At 40.4% G+C, this 13,963-nt stretch overlaps 1 protein-coding gene across 10 annotated transcripts in view; it reads left to right on the top strand.

Annotated features, from left to right (window-relative positions):
- Positions 1 to 13,963, top strand: part of LOC122788848 (progestin and adipoQ receptor family member 3-like) — a 792,623-nt gene that overhangs the window by 84,101 nt on the left and 694,559 nt on the right. For 7 of the 10 annotated variants that reach the window (XM_044055736.1, XM_044055731.1, XM_044055735.1 and 4 more), the window contains exons 2-3: positions 2,409 to 2,553; positions 3,005 to 3,071. The exons of 1 other annotated variant lie outside the window; for it this stretch is intronic. The gene's annotated coding sequence lies outside the window, so the exon portion shown is untranslated. The remainder of the gene's footprint in view (positions 1 to 2,408; positions 2,554 to 3,004; positions 3,072 to 13,963) is intronic. 2 more of the 10 variants (XM_044055732.1, XM_044055733.1) reach the window with 2 other exon arrangements.

The raw sequence follows: 13,963 nt of genomic DNA, 5'->3' as shown, positions 1-13,963 counted from the left end.
CCTTACTACAGGATATGTACCCAAAGAGTGGCGTACAGCAACAGTGGTCCCTCTGCACAAAGGTGGTGCCTCAACAGATCCTGGAAACTATAGCCCCATAAGCCTGACTAGCTTGGTCTGCAAAGCTATGGAAAGGATCATCATGGACCTCATAAATAAAGATATTGGGGACCTACAGACACTGGATCCTACCCAGTTTGGCTTTAAGGGCAGATCCTGCCTCTTAAACCTGGTCGATTTCTTTGAAACAGTCACCAAGGCCATTGTGAGGGAAGGTGGTCCACACAGCCTACCTGGACCTCACAAAAGCCTTCGATACAATACCCCACTCGGGCATTATAGATAAGCTCACCAGCTTATATATAAACCCCTATGTCACTAGATGGGTTGCAAACTGGCTCAAGGACAGAACCCACATGGTTAGAATTGCTGGAGCCATGTCAGACTCCAAACCAGTTACAAGTGGCGTCCCACAAGGCTCAGTCCTGGGACATCTCTTGTTCGGTATATATTTCTCGGCGGTACAGGCCAACACGGAAGGACTGTGGCTGACCAAGTTTGCAGATGACTGCAAACTGGGTGCCATAATCGACTCACCAGCCGACACAAGCATCCTCCAAAAGGGCCTCATAGAAACAGACAACTGGTGCCAGAGCCATGGCCTCAAGCTAAACGCCAAAAAGTAAAAAGTAGTAGCACAACCACGTGGCCAAAGTGGTTAGAAAAACATTTTATATAGCCCACCTAATCATGAAGGGATTCACATCTAGATCAGGGGAGGTCATCGTGCCTCTTTACTCATCCCTCATCAGGCCCATAATTGAGTACAATGCCCCTTTTGGGATGTACCTTACCAGACACCTGCAGCAACTGGAAAGACCCCAAAAGTACCTCACCAAGAGGATCAAAGGGCTCAAACAGATGCCATATGCTGCCCGGTTAAAGAAACTCCAGCTCTACTCGGTGGCATGCCACCTGCTCAGAAGGCAATCTGTGCCTGACGTATAAAGCCATGTCCAACCCGGAATTAATGGGCATGCTGCACCTCAAAAAATCCAAATCCCATCGAGCTCTGGCTTGAGAGACTTGAACCTCAGCACTGAAATAAATAGGACATGCTGGAGGGACAGATTCATAACCCAGAGGCTCCGTTCACTCTGGAATAAAATCCCAGTCCGGGTTAGGCAGAGTCTCACATTGACTCTCTTCAAGAGGAATCTTGATGAGTGGATGGGAGATCGTAGGTTTACCCCGGCTATCACTTCTGTGTCACTGTTAAACAGAGGCACGGTATACTAACCTCAAAAAAGGGCGTAGCAAAATTAATTTAAAATGGGTGGCGAAAGCCAAACACACTCTGGCTAGGCTTATAAATGCCCTAGGGCAGATAGCCTAGTATGAACCTATGAACCTATTGTGATTCTGAAAGATTTACTAGTTGTTATGGGGGTAGAATGTTTTTGAGAGGTGATAAGTTTGTATGGGAAAAGTAGGAGTTTTTTTATAGGATATAGATGGGGAGAAATAGGAGAGTGTGAGTGTGAGAGAGGGGAGTTAAGATGGTAGGTTACATGGAAGGAATGTGAATGGTAGGAAGTAATGGGTTGGGTGAGGTAGTGAAGATAGGATAGATTAAGAAGTAGTAGTAGTAAAAAGGAGATGGATGAGGGTTTTGAGAGCATGTTGAGATAGGGTTACTTAGAGGTGCAATGTTGTTGTTGAATAATATATGTATATAAGAGACCATTATGTATAGAGGAGCTGGTAAATACCTAAATAGTAGTGAGGGAGTGGAGAGTTATGTTAGGATTGGAGGAGGTGTGGTTTGGGAGTGGATGTTGGAGGGAGAAATGGAACCTATTGGCTATGTGGGATATTCTTGGAGAGGTGAATGAAGTTTAATCTGGGCGGGAAAAGGGAATGGGTGTTTCCAGAGTTTTTGAGATTGATTAGTGTAGAAAGGCAGTGGGTGTGGTTTCAGGAGGGATAAAGGTGGAGGTGCTTGGGGCAGGTGGAATTTGGGGGTAGGGTAGGGGAGCGGAGTGAGCCCGAAGGGCGAACGGAGCAGGTAGAGAACCCAGGACGGCAGAAGAAGATCGAGAACCTATCAGTGGAGCGTTGTTTGCAGAAGGGTAAGTAGCAGAAGGGTAGTAGAGGAGACCTGGATGTAGTAGGTAGAGTGGGCTATAAGTTTTTGGGAGAGAGAATGAGAAAAAGAAATGTTAGAACTTAGAGAGTATACAAGAAGTGAGTGAATTGAAGTCTATATTAGTGGGCAGTAATGATATAGATAGCATTTTCCAAGTAGAGGAAGGCTCATAAATCACCCACATTATTGTTGAGGTTTCTGGCATTTATCAAAGTCACAATCACATCTACTTTTTATCCTGTGTATCTTTCATTTTTAGATCTCCGAATCAGAAGACATCTAAAAAAGGCACTTTAGGAACGTAAATTTTTCTTTTCCATTTTTATGCTGCCCAGGGAGAGATGTGCAACCCACCTGATGCAAAGCAGTATGTATCAGCACACCTGGCTCCTGTCTGGTAGACAGTAAGTCGTATATCTTATTTGACAACATCATTATCCACTGACTGAATGCCAACATTTTGTTGTAATATTCTATTAATGTATGAGGTGAAAGGAGGATTTTGCTAAGCCACTATGCTTTTCCCATACTTGCTAGGATGTTTGCAAATCCTACCAAATCCAAGAGGGGGGACTTTCTTAAAGTCTTTGTTCCAACATGGGCAAAGACTGTGTTTTAATGTGTTAATTACCATTAATCCTTTTTAATTACTTAAGATATTTTTGTGTCCAAGGCAGACATGACAATGTTGCAGACCTTTAGAAGTATTGCAATATGTGAAATGTCCCAAGGAACTGAAACAACATGCATATACTGAAATCTGCTTAAATCACTTTATTTTTCACAATCAAGTTTTGGGATACTGCAGTCTTTTATCAGGTTATAGTGTTAATAACATGTTTTTTCTGTTTAAAGGTAGTCCTTTTACTGGCCAGTCACCAAGTTATAGACATGATGACGTCTCTGTCCTCAGTCTGCTCACGTAAGAGCACTCTCTCCTTTTTTCTTACTCCTTAAAAATTTAAGTTGCTTTGAAAGGATGCTTATTTAATAAGTTATATGCTATTACAATATTGTACATGAGATATATGCTTCCTTTATGTACTACCTGCATTTGTAACCACCTTTCTTTCACTTCTCTGTCAGGTTTGTGTATATAATTTAAGCTCATGTATCTCTACTCATTATGATTTTTTCATCCAGAGGCTATACCTGCAATTGGACCACTAAGCTCAGTAAACAAAGGTTTAAATAAAATCAAAAATAAATAAAATGAAATGCAGTAAAAGTATTCTCTCCATTTAAAGCAAATGCCACAGTATGACATGACATAAAACTCCATTTCATAATTGTTTATAAAATTGAAGAAAAATATTGTGCCAGCTCCAGTGGTGAATAGGGATAAAGGTATGACTATAATCCAGGCAATTTGAGTTTAGTTAGCAGCTCTGGTGTTTGATGGAGATGACAGAGAAGGATGGGTGTGCCCATCCTGGGGAGAGGCTCTGGTGTTTGATGGACATGGCAGAGAAGGATGGTTGTGCCCATCCTGGGGAATGGCTCTGGTGTTTGATGGATATGGCAAAGAAGGATGGGTGTGCCCATCCTGGGGAGTTGGGCAGGAAAGGATGCATACTGATGCTTTCTTGTGGAGGAAGGGTGATGCAAATATGCTTCTTAGGATTGGGCCATTGCTTGGTGGTAGCCTTCACAGCAAGCATACAAGAGTGTGTGCTCACTATAGGAAGGAGCTAGGGTGCGTAGTAAGTCCAGCCCCACTCATGGGTTGGGGTTAGGTCACACATAAAATATCCTCATAGCTGGGATACTAGTGAGGGCGCAAGGCACCCTCGTGGCTGCTTGAATGATATTCTCCCTAGAGACAGCTTTCACCGCAACACTGGGCAAGCTTTTCTAGCAGACAGGAAAATGAAATGCTATGTTCATTTGGAGAGGAGGAGCTCAAAGGAGGGCAGGTAGGTGGCAAAAGGGCAGAGAAAAAAAACTGATACAGGCTGCCTGTTATTGAAATGGCTTTCTAATTTCAGTGATGTCTGACATTGTCTGCTTTTTAAATACAACTTTAATTTTATTTATTTATTTATTTTACATTTGTTAGCCATGATGGTCAAAATGGACAGGTCCATTGTCAGCGGAGAGCCGGGGAGAAAAGCTCCACAGTAAGTAAACTTTTACACAATATGTTAAAATACAGTATACAGAGAATTTGCAAACAATATGTTAAAATACAGTATACAGCAGAAGCCATAAGACCTATATATACAGGAAAAAATAGTTACACATGGTTAATAACAGAATAAGTGCACAAATTCAAACAGCATTAGGAGAAGACCTAGACTTAATATATATTACATTATTATATTAGGAAGTGAGGTATATAAGTGGAATAATTGGAGGACTTATGTAATACATGGGCATAGCCACTTATTCTTTAAGTGTGTTCTAAGTGAGTTTTTAAAGTGAGAAGAGGTAGGGGCAGAAATCAGAGCAGGAGGGAGATTATTCCAGGTTCTAGCTATGGAGTGGGAGAACAGTGCTTTTCTTGCAGTATTGTTAGCCCTAGAGATACAGAGGAGGGGTTTGAAGATTGGCAAGGACAATTTGTATTATAGTGGGTGAGAAGTTGGCCTAGTGCAGGGTTTTTTTCTGGATGTGTTACCACATTGTAGGCAATGACTAATTGGTGATAGGTTAGTAGCTGGGGAAGTTCCAGCCATTGCAGTTCCCTTAGAACCTGGCAATGGTGGGTTCTAAAGGTGGAGTTGTTTGCAAACTTGGCGATTTTATTACAACATGATTAGAGTCTGGCAAGGTCAAGTTTTCTAAGCTGGGTAAGAACTGGAGCAGCATACATTAGGGTAGACAAGAGGTGAGTTTGGGCTAGGGTAATCGATGATTGTTTTGAGAGGGATTTCCTGTGCCTATATAGTGTTCCAATTTTTTTATGGACTTTTTGATAGTTTGTGAAATGTGGATGTCGAAGTGTAGATTTTTATCAATTTCAACGCCTAAGAGTTTGGTGTGGTCAGAGGGAGAGATAATAGTGCCATTTTTGGAGGAAATAGTGAAGGATAGAGGGGTGGAAATGATTTTGTTGGGGGTGAAAAGTAGTAATTTGGTTTTATTAGGGTTTAGGATAAGTTGGATCTGAGTGATCCAACTTTCCACAGAGCTAAAGGATTCCTGGGTGAGTTGTTGTAGGGTGGGAAGTGATGAAGCTAAACAGATAAGAGTTGAATCATCAGCATATTGTATAAGTGAAGCATGCTGTGTGGTGGTAGAGATTATTGGTAAATATGGAGAAAAGAAGTGGGCCTAATATGGAGCTTTGTTGCACACCTATGGTAGTTGGGAGTAAGGGGAATAGTACACTTTGCCATTGGACAGATTGTTGCCTATTTGACAGATAGCTTTTAAACCAGGCTATAGTAGAAGGGGCAAAGGATAGGGATGTCAGGGTGTCTAGTAGTAAGGAATGTGAAACCATGGAGAGGCTTAGAAATTTTGCAGATACAAAGTTTTATTATTATTTCTATGTTGGTTGATCAGATTGGTGAAAGAGAGCAGAGCGGTGATTGTGCTATGGTGTTGTCAGAAGACATGCTGTGTGGGGGAGAGGAGATGGTGTGAGTTTAGGAATTGTGTTACCTGAGAATGTGTACATTTCTCTAGTATTTTAGATAAGATGGTAGAATGGCAATGGGGAAATAATTTGAGTACTCATAAGAGTTTCTGCCTTTATGTAGTGGAATAATGTATGATACCTTCCATAGCTGTGGGACATATGCTTCTTGTATGGAGCGATTGATAAGAATAGAAATAGGGTAGGATAAGGATTCAGCAGCTATTTTTAGGAAGTTGGCTGGTAGACTGTCAGCAGCAAGGGTGGTAGGTTTCAGTTTTAGGAGGTATTTTTTTAATAGTTAAGGTGGGAATGGGTGAGAGGGTAAAGGATGGGATGTTGTCAGGGCATTTGGTTGGGTTATATGTAGGGCTGTTTTTGGATAGTTGGGAGGTTAGTGTTAAGATGGATTCTTTGAAGTGGTGATTGAATTGGGAGGCAATGTCCTTGTTGTCATTCATGGAGTTAGGAGTGGGAGTGATAGTTTTGCCTGGTTTTATGAGAGAGTTAATGGCATGGCAAAACTTTTGGGGATCTTTTGAATGTTTGTTTTAGATATTGAGGAAGTAATTTTGTCTATCAAGTTTAGTTTGTCTCTTGGCCTGATTTCTAAGTTGTAGGTAACTTTGTTTGGCTAGGCTAGTATCGTATTTCTTCCAAATTCTCCAAGCCTTATCCCTTTACATTAGAAGGGCTCTAGTTTCCCTAGTTAGCCATGGTGCATAGCTTGACTTGGCTCTTATTTTCCTAATTACTGCGAGTCTATCAAGGATATTGATGAGAATATTGTTGAAGCAGTCAACGGCTTGGTCTAGATTTAGGGTTTGTAGTGGTTTCCAGTTACAATGTTTTAGAATACTGTTTAGTTCTTGTATATTTAGTTTACAATCATCTCTGACTTGTCTAAAAACAATGGGTTTGGCTATGTTGGTACGTTTCCACAGGAGGAAGGTGGGGAGATGGTCACTAAGACCATCAGGAAGGCATCCTGTCTGATAGTTTTGTTTGGGGCATTAACTAGTGTCAAATCTAGAATAGACTGTGTTTTTTTTGTTGATTCTAGTGGGTTCTTGGATAAGCTGGGTAAAACTGTAAAGATTAATATGGTTAGTGGGGTTGTTAGAGATACAAGCTGACCAATCATTGTTCAGGTCACCTAGTAAGATGGTTTCTTGGGGGAGATTATCTGTGGCCCATTGTAACATTTCTTTCGTGATGGGAGAGTTATTACCAGGGGGAATATAATAGCAGAGAATGATAGTTTTTGTGTCATTTATGCTTAGGGTCGAACCTAAGGTTTCGCCATTTTGAAATTTAGGTATGGGGGTTTGTAGAGGTTTGATGTTGATTGTATTTTTGTAGAGGATAGCAACTCCACCTCCCTTTTTACCCACTCTATCCAGTCTTAGGATGTTGTATATCCTGGTGGGAGAATTTCTTCATTTTGGGTACTAGGTTTTAGCCACGTCTCTTAATGGTTAGTATGTCAGGGAGTAGTGAGCTATAAATCTGTGTAGGTCAGAAATCGGAAAGTTTGTTGGAGATACTTCTGATGTTGACATTCAGAATCAGTAGGTCAGAGATTTGCCTAACACAGAGTGGAGAGATTTTTGTGGTTCAGGGTTTGGGTGTATGTCTCCAGATATAAGTAGATTTTTAGTGATAAACAGTTGTTGTTTTTAGTGTTTTTATGTCTATTCTACTTCTTCTTCTTCTTTCAGCTTTTCCCAGTTAGGGGTCGCCACAGCAGATCACCTGTCTGCTCATGATTGGCAGTGGAGTTTTATCGTGTCTAGTTGCCAGCCCGGCACCCAACCTTCCATGGAAGGCACATACACACGCACGCACTCACGCCTAGGTCCATTTTAGAGTATCCAATCCACCTACAGCATGTCTTTGGGATGTGGGAGGAAACTGGAGCACCCAGAGGAAACCCACGTGACCATAGGGAGGACATGCAGACTCCACACAAAAGGCACCCCAGCCAAGGATTGAACCAAAGAACCTCTTGCTGTGAGGTGGCAACGCTAACCGCTGCACCACCGCATTTGCCCTGTGTGCACTATGTCTATGTTGGATCTAAATGTTTTTCTAGTGTAAGATGGTGTTGTGTGAGACTTATGAATGTGTAGGATTAAGCTGTCTTTAAATAATGTAGAAGAGATAGGAAAGAAAATGTGTGAGTGTATATTTGAGAAACTGTTATGTGGAATGATGTGTTTTCTAGTGATGTGTTTGTATATACTGATGTGATGTTTGTTAGGTATGTGAGGGTTAGGAAGAAAAATCCTAGGATTAATGGTATTTTATAAGGGAGTAGTGGTTGGGTCTTAGTGGTTTGTGGTTCAGGTATGGGTGTGAGTGTAAATGCATGGCAAGCAGATACTATGTATCTTTTTAAGGTAGAAATTTGATCGGGGGTGTGTATGAGAGGTCGTTGATTGGAGGAGGGTGTGGGCAGGTGATCTGGGGTTAGAATAAATGTAGAAGTGGTGGGGTAGGTGGGAAATGGGGGCATGGTAGGGGAGCGGAGTGAGCTGAGCGTAGTAAGGCAAATGGAGCAGGGCTACACCAGTCCTCGAGACTGCAGAACCTATCTATAGGGCTGGTCAGGACAGAACAGTAAAAGGAAGATACCTCTGTAATTAAGCAGGAGTGGGAGGGAGCTGTGCAGGTTCAAGGTGGGGGAGGGGTAGACACAAAGTAATATAAGGTTGTGAGTCAGAAAAACTGGACTAGGCCAGCTGCTAAAAAGAAAACAGGAAAACCAAACTAAGTCAATTCCAGGTCAGTGTTGTGGAGTATCTTCCTAATAACTACAAATCCTATGCTAGTAATCTAGTACAGTGTAGTGAAAAGGGCCACCACTTCTACAGGGAAAAACAATTGAAGTATGGGCTGCAGGTACATAGGTAAACTTTTTCCAAGAGAAAGTAGTTTTAAGTAATTGATCTAGGAGTACAATAGGAAGAGAAAAATGGGAGGGGGGACCAGTAGTGTGCACACGTACAGTGAAAGGGAAAAGAGTCTGCAGTTTAGAGGACAGAGTAAGTACAACTCTAACGTGCACTAGTGTAGCTGAAAGCACTTCAGTGTTCCACCGACGCAGGGTCTCACATTGCAGGGCAACGAGACAGCCTTGGGTTGATTGGAGGTTGGCCAAGACACAGGATGAAAACATTTCATCGAGGCACACGGCATTAACACATTAAGGCAAATCTGTCAAAATGATTCCTTTTAACATCAAATTATTGGTAAAGTCTCCTTGACATTTGCTTCTTTCAACAAACAAAGCTAGGAATGTGGTCAGCATTCTGCATGTTTCATGAATTCATTATTCAGTAATTATTCACTAAATCATAGAAATGCTCCTTAATCCATTGCCTGAATGTCTGCTCTTGTATGCTTGTCCCACATAATCACAATTGCAATTACACCTGGTAACATACACTGCCCTACCGATATTTCAGCCAGCATGTTTGTTAAATTATTTTGATGTTTCAAGATGCTAAAACATTTGTTTCATTAGCAAAATAGCAACATTTGCATGTGCCACAGCCATGCATAGCCCTTTGTTCTGAAGTAACTAAATTCCTGTTACTTAGCAGTAATTATTTTAAGATGAAGCCATGCATATATTTCATACCAGGGTACTGAGAAAGTATAACTTTCATATCTCCGTTTGAATACACTGTCCCAGTTTCCTATAATAATTTGTTCAGCTTGCCTACAATACATAATAAAGTTGTTACACTTTCCTAAAGTTGTTCCTAAATCTGCTAACATAACTTTGAGACAATACCATACTGATATTTGGCTACAAGGGAGCAGTCCACCCTCTGTCGACCCATAACTCGCTGTAACCTGGTACACTCCGAGCACCTCTTATTTCTGAATTAGGGATTTTCTGTACATAAACCAAGTAAAGCATCTATTCTAGAAGAGATATCCCTAACAATTCTTGTAAACTGACTTCCTGGAAGATTACATTTGGGTTATGGGGGGTAGAAGCTCTGAAATGCAGTACATTGTTTATATGCACTCATTTTCTAAACAGCATGTTAAATATCTTCTTGCTCACAACACATATGGAAAGCAAATAATCCCCCAAAAATTCATTTTCTCAAAGAAGATGCTTATGTCATTGTGTAAGGGCTCATGCATACAGCACAAACGATTGCAACTATTCTGTATTTCTGAAGCTAGACTAGTAGGAACTGCTATTCTCCTATCATTAATAAGATGCCTAAAATTTAGAGAACTATCGAATGTATATTTTAATTAATGTTGATGTTTTAGGTAAGCCAGAATGCATATGCACATGTTGAGGCCAGGTGAGTGTCCATGCCTTACCTTTCATGTGCAAATAAAGGCAATTCCCAAATATAAACATGCTGTTCTATAAGAGAGACTTAGCCAAACGTAGTAGCATGTCACACACTTCAGGAAAGTAAGAGCATAGTCCTTTGATCACTTCCCAATGTCTAATGTTACTACTGAGAACTGATAGTAAAAGAAAGAAAATATCCCCCTGGCACACTTGAATATTGTTGTTATAACAAATCTGGGGTGCCAAGCAAGTGCACCGTTATTTTCTTATCCAGTGGCTTTCACAGAAAATATCACATACTTAATGTTGTTTCTGTGATGAACTTCTTAACCAGCAATTATAGGGTGCGTAGGTGGATTTCAACAAGTGTTTGTGCTCCTAGGGATGTTTCTCATTTTCTAGTGCTTCTGTTTTGGATGTATCTTACCAAGTCCAGTTGTGTGAGAACAGTGTTTAGATCTTTATCATATCCGTTTTACTCACAGTCGAGTTAACAACAGCTAGAATGTTTTGGGGATTGCAAAACTGCAGGGTCAACTGTATGGCCTTTTGAATCTGGCTCTGTTGAGGTTAATCCATGACAGTTTGTTGTTAAATACTGTGTCTGCTGCCATGGTATGGGGACTCTGCATGCTTGGTGTACTGTGATCAGTGGGAAAACTATGCTGTCTTTGAGGTTTGGATTCTTGGAATGCAGGTGAGGCTTCTGTGGGTTGCTGTTAGAACCTCTATATATGTCACTATCACTGTAGATGTTTCTGTATCGTAGGTTGAGGCTGCTACCGAGTATTTACTATCAATACTCTGAATGTTCTTACACATCATATCTTACAATCTCTAGCACAAGAATCGGGGACAAAGCCAAAAATAATGCCAGTGCAGCAAGGGCCAAAAATGGGGACAAATTTTAACTGTTCTTGTAAACTTAGACAATTGATAGAATAATAAGTTTTGCTGTAGGATGCATTTTCTGAAGGATATGAAGTATAAAACTAATTTTTTTGTCCTTTTTTTAGTTTTTAGCAATTGAAATATTTAATGATTTGCCAGAAAAACTGCAAACTTTATTAGAAACAGAGCAAAAAATAAGAGGCAAAACTAGACATTTTGCTAAATACTGGGCATTTGAGAGCTATGTGTCTTTCAAATATTTAATATAATGTCAAAAAGTAGTGAATTTACAGTGGCCATGAGGTAGTTCTTACAATAGCTGAGAAAATCATTATCCAGCAAGTTTCTTAACTAAAATAAGACATTTTCTCATTTAAAATATAATTTAGATAAAAGTGTACTGCTAGACAAAAGTATTTCTTTTGTTTTTGTCAAAGGTTCACTAAAGTGGTAAGTTTTACTAAGGTCTCCTTTTCAACAGTGTGTGTCTGTGTGTCTGCGCGTGTGCTGTTATTTATTTTCCTCTTTACAGTGATACTGTAGTATAGTACTAAGAAGAGATTTTAAATGTAAGCTGGAAAAGGTAGTGAAAACTATAGGAATGGTAATATACAACTGGTGGCTTAGACTATATGAATGGGAAGGTAATTAAAATTAAGTTAAAGAGGTGGGCCTTCCCAATGTGATCTGGTAGTGATCAGTAATAGGAACAAATGAGATAAAAGTGGGAAGGGCTTCTGAAGTGAAATTTGCATAAGGGGTAGACCATTCAAGAGACACTGAACTTAAGATCACTACAGCGACAGAGTGGTGAAGTCAGAGAAAGTGTGAATGGGTGAGGTGGGGTGGAGAAAAAAAATGGACACCATCATCTTTTCTAAAACCCTTACAAGAAAACTTTGACCTATTTTTCTCACCTCTTCTGTTATTCGGTTCTGCCCACAGTTTAGAAATGGTTCAGAAAACAGAGGTAATACAGAGAGCTTGATTGAAGTCTGTTATCCCACCTGTGGCCCAGAGGTGACAGGACTGACAGGAAACAGACTACAAAGGATTAGTCCAGATAAAATCACTTTAGCTAGCAGATCCAGGAGAATGTCTGATACCCTCCCTGTGGGAGGAATAAAGACACCTTGTTGAAATTTCCAGAGTAGTTTATTCAGTTAGGTAGGTAGATGGACAAGTGTTCTTGTTCTAATTTAGAAGTTTCTAGTTTGGAAATGGTTAATCACTAATGCCATGTTTGACTTTGAAATCATTGAGATCAGGAGGAGTGACAAAACGATAGAGCATAAGTGTTGTCACTGCAGTCTGTTGAAGAACAAGCTTTCTCAGACCAACTACTTCTCAGTTTACTGAACTGAAACCTTCCCAGATAATGTCTGATTGCTTGTTTCAAGAAATTTCTGTACTGGCAAATTAACCAGATACATACTTCGTGGTTGTGGAGAGACCGTAAGACTTTATCTAGTGACTGATGTGAATGGACTGCTTGGCCTAGGGAGTATTATCTATGTTTGGGCTGGTGTGTGAGTTATCTGTTTCTAATTGTGATTATTTTATTTCTGGTCTTTCCAGCATGTATATTGATGCTTGTGGGTTGGATCCATGTCCCATCTGACCTTCTGTTGCTTGTGTGGAAATACTAAGTACAACCCTATACCAAATCATCATCACCTTGCTTGAAGATGGAGTATATCATGTTCAAATAAACAAGGCCTGGGTTACTTGAGTCCTCAGAGATACATAATTAGATTATGGTGGTCTGGATAACTGCCAACCTAACCCTCCCATTTTTCAAGCTAGACCTGGCCTACATTAGACCCTCTGTTGGGTTTTAATATTTTCTTAATGTGAAGGATGAATGTCATTACTCCATACTGGACCTGTTCAGTCCATTATTAGCATTTGATATTGTGTACTGTTACATCTTAGTCATAGACTGGTTTGCCGCCTCCTTAACTGGGCGAATGTAGAGAGTAGTCTCACAGGTTAGTACTTGTAGTTCTTGCCGTTTTGACTGTCATGTTCCACAATATTCTGTACTTTGCTGTCTTGTATTCACTGCGTACATGCTTGCTTTTGAAGATGTTATTTGATTTGGAGGTTTGCAGCATCTTTGTTGTACTAATGACATTTCCCTTGGAAGTCAATATAGACTGTTATCCATTTAGCTATGGACTTGGAATGCATCCATACCTGGGTGGCCAATAACTGGCTTAAACTCAACACCTCCAACACAACGGCTGTGGCCATTCATGTCAGTCTTAAGGATTCTTCATTGTCACTTTTGTCTCTTAATATAATCTACAATGGAGATAAACTGCAGTTCTTGTCAAAAGTGTGTGTTTTTCACAACAAACTGATGCTAGAGAAGCAGCTCTCTGCTGTTATCAAATCCATTTATTTTCATCCTAGGAACATTACCACCATCAAGCACATGATTTCATCTACAGATTCTCCTACTTTAGTGAATGAGCTAGTCTCTGCCTGCATGAATTATAGTTTTCTGTGCCCAGAACTTTTAAATTCATATTTTGATCAACTGGACCTTCTGCAAAATTGTACAGCCTGGCAACTTAATAGAATATCTGTATGCCACCATAGTAAACCAGTTGTGCGATGATTAGCTTCCAGTCAAGCAGTGCATCATCTATGAAGCTGTAGCCCTGATTTATGTAGCCGTAGATGTCCTGAGTCTGCAGGATCTGACTCAGTACCAGTCAGTCCAATCTCTGCACTCTGCCTCTCAATAACTATTAGTGATACTACTAGCATGGCTAAAATCCTCCAGGTTTGGGCATCTGTATTTCAAGGATCATGCCTCTGGAACTTGCTTATTGGTTGGAAATTATTATGTCCTACATAGATTGGTTTCAAATACTCTCTGAAAGTTTGCCTATTGAGATAGCGTGTGACTGCCTCGCCTGCTCTGATAGCTTCTACAGGTGTTTGTAAACCAGTGATCCTGTCTTATCTCTTCTGTCTACTTCAGCCTGTGGGTTGCTGG

Source organism: Protopterus annectens, chromosome 14.part0 (assembly GCF_019279795.1).
Source record: "Protopterus annectens isolate FY-2018-M chromosome 14.part0, PAN1.0, whole genome shotgun sequence".
Lineage (NCBI taxonomy): Eukaryota > Metazoa > Chordata > Ceratodontiformes > Protopteridae > Protopterus > Protopterus annectens.
The sequence above is the reverse complement of the archived record's forward strand: the minus strand, read 5'-3'. Positions and strand labels throughout refer to the sequence as shown.